Source organism: Orycteropus afer, unplaced genomic scaffold (genome assembly GCF_000298275.1).
Source record: "Orycteropus afer afer isolate SDZICR_OR568_19922 unplaced genomic scaffold, OryAfe1.0 scaffold00102, whole genome shotgun sequence".
Taxonomy (NCBI): domain Eukaryota; kingdom Metazoa; phylum Chordata; class Mammalia; order Tubulidentata; family Orycteropodidae; genus Orycteropus; species Orycteropus afer.
In genome coordinates this window covers 2,977,613-2,981,166 of record NW_006921689.1, presented here as the reverse complement: position 1 = coordinate 2,981,166, position 3,554 = coordinate 2,977,613, and positions in this window count along the sequence as shown.

The window sequence follows — 3,554 nt, the reverse complement described above, 5'->3', positions numbered from 1 at the left end:
CTGAAGGGCCTTGGAATTGGGTTTTTGCATGTGTCTAAACCTGGTAGAAAGTGACAACCTCCTAACAACTGGAGTCTTTGCTGAAATTGAGCTGTGGCCCTGTGAATAACAGTACAATGACATCATTAACAGCCTGCTCAAAGCCCTAGAAACCAACCCTAGCAATGTGGAGCTATCTTTCTTTCTTCTGCTACTACCTCCTCCACCAATACTTTCACTCATCCAATAGAAGAAACCACATTCAGCCACGGTAATACCTCCTGGTTTGAATTCTAAACGCTCTTTATGGCAAACAGAAACCTATATCCACATTCTACCCAGTGATCCCACCATCACAAAGAAAACTGCAGAGCAACCCAGCATACCTGAATTAATAAGTAAAAAAATAAAACATACCAGCTTCACACCTTTTCAAAATATTAATCATAAAACCAAGACAAAACAAATCAATACATAACCAACAGTTAAAGACAACCTCAAAATATCTAGGAAACAACAGGTAACCACAAATTAAAAAAAAAAAAAAAAAAAACAGGAAAAGACATTAGAAGCAAAACCACAAAGGTCTCATTAAACATAGAGGAAGAGGAGGCAATAGAATTATCTAAGAAATAATTAAAAAGATATGTTTGTAGAACTTTACAAGAGCCTAAGGAAATCCCAAACAGAAGCAAGAAAAACACAGATAGTTCCCTGGAAGAACTCAGGAAAATCATTCAAGAACAAAATAACAAGATTAATGCATAATCAGAACTCATACAAAAACAGCAGTTAGAAATCCAGAAGATGAACGCCAAAATTACAGAATTACACAACACAGTAGAAGCCACAAAAGAGTAGGTTAGAACTGTCCAAAGAACGCATATACCAACTAGAAGACAAATCCCTGGACACCAGTCTGTATGAAGAAAAATCAGAACAAAGATTTAAGAGAAATGAAGAGAACCTAAGAATTATTTGGGATGACATGAAAAGAAACCACATAAGTCTCATTGGAATTCCAGAACAAAAAGAAGTGAAAAAACCACCAAGAAAATTGTGGAAGATCTGCTAACAGAAAACTTCCCCCATATCATGAAGGAAGAAAAGATATTTGTCTAAGAAGCCCATAGAACCCCACAAAAGATAGATCCTGAGAGAAAAACACCAAGGCATATTATAATCAAACTTTCCAAAACCAAAGACAAAGAAAAAAATTTGAATTTTGAGAGCTGCCTGGGACAAAAAAAAAAAAAACATTACTTAAAACAATCAAACAGTTAGGCTGAGCTCTGATTATTCAGCAGAAACCATGCAGGCAAGAAGGCACTGGGACGGCATATATAAAACACTGAAGGAAAATAATTTCCAACCAAGAATCCTATTTCTACCCAAATTATCCATCAAATATGAGGGTGGAATCAAGGCATTCTCAGACAAACAGAAATTAAGGGATTTTGTGAAAACCAGACCAACCCTACAAGAAATGCTTAAGAAAGTCCTTCCAATAGAGAACCCACAAAAGAGATGAACAAAATCAGGATACATGGCATCAACACTAAAACCAAATCAGAAACAGATACTCAAAATAAGACCATAAAACATTGTACACTAAAAACTAAGAAAGTCAATCAGCACACAAAAACAGCAACTAATTTATAAAAGGAAATAATACTTCTAGGTACAAACTTCCAAATGGAGAAGAAAACAGGACAATGTCCTCACAGTATGCACTGTTCTAAAATTGTAGAGACAAGAATGTACTCCAAGTAACCACAGAGAAAATTAACAATCCCCCTAAGCAAATTCAGAAGGAAGGAAAACATATGGGTTTAATAAACACAAAACCAACAATGAAGAAGAAAAGGGAGAAAGCATTAGGCAACAAACCGAACTCAGCACAGAAAAGTATATGGACAAAGGAAACACCAACAACAACACCAACAACACGACAAAGAAACAAATAATAGCAATCAATTCATACCTATCACTAATTACACTCAATGTGAATAGACTAAATGCATCTACCAGGAGAAAGAGAGGGCAGACTGGATAAGAAAAGAAGACCCATCGATATGGTGTCTATGAGAGACTCACCTTAGACACAAGGATAAAAACAAATTAAGATTTAAGGGATGGAAAAAAATATATACCAAGCCTTTGGTAACCAAAAGAGAGCAGGAGTGGAAATATTAATTTCTGATAAAATAGATATTAAGGTGAAAAACATCATAAGAGACAAAGAAGAACATTATATGATGCTGAAAGGGTCAATTGACAAAGAAGACATTACAATATCCAAATCACAAGAATTGTAAATGAAAAGGGTGTCATCACAACAGAACCAACTGAAATAAAAAAGATACTGACAGAATATTATGAAAATTGTATTCCAACAGATTTGAGAACCTAGAAGAGATGGACAAGTTTCTAGTATCACAAGAACTACCTAAACTAACCCACTCAGAGATAGAATATTTGAGCAAACCTATAACAAAAGAAGAAATTGAACATATCATAAAAAAAACTTCCCACAAATAAGAGCCCTGGCCCTGATGGCTTTCCTGGAGAATTGTATTAAATATTCAGAGAAGAGTTGACACCTATGCTATTCAAGCTATTCGAGAACATAGAACAAGATGGAATACTCCCAAACTCATTTTATGAAGCATGCACAACACTAATACCAAAACCAGGGAAAGATACCACTAGAAAGGAAAACTACAGACCAATATCCCTCATGAACATAAATGCAAAATTCTTTAACAAAATCCTAGCCAAAAACATATCCAAAAATTAATACACCTGGAACAAGTGGGATTCATACCAAGTTTTTACAAGGGTGCTTCAACATCAGAAAAACAATCAATGTAATCCACCACATAAACAAAACAAAACAAAAGAACCTTATGATTATATTAATCGATGCAGAAAAGGCATTTGATAAAATCCAACATCCATTCCTGTTCAGAACAATCAGCAAAATGGGGATAGAAGGGAAATTCCTCAACATAATAAAGGGTATATATGCAAAGCCAATGACCAACATCATTATTAACGGAGAAAGACTCAAGGCATTCTGCTTATGAACAGGAACCAGACAGGGATGCCCCTATCACCACTTCTATTTAACATTATATTGGAAGTCCTGGCCAGGGCAATAAGCCAAGAAAGAGAAACAAAAGGCATACAAATTGGCAAAGAGGAATTAAAACTATCTCTATTTGCAGATAATATGATCTTATACATAGAACATCCAAGGGACTCAATAAATAAACTACTGGAACTAATAGAGAGGTTCATCAAAGTGGCAGGATACAAGGTCAAAATACAAAAATCAGTTGGATTTCTCTACACCAGCAAGGACTCCTCTGATAAAGAAATAAAGGAAACAATACCATTTAGTATAGCTACTGTGGTATAGTAAATTACTTAGTGTGGCTTTTCTACCCATAAGTCTTTGTAAACTCCAAGGTGGGAATTGCTATTAGCAACTGAGGAGATCCTGATTTTAAAGTCTCCCACCTGGGTTATTTCTGTTGGGCATGGCACAAACAATGTTCTGGAAGGGTCCC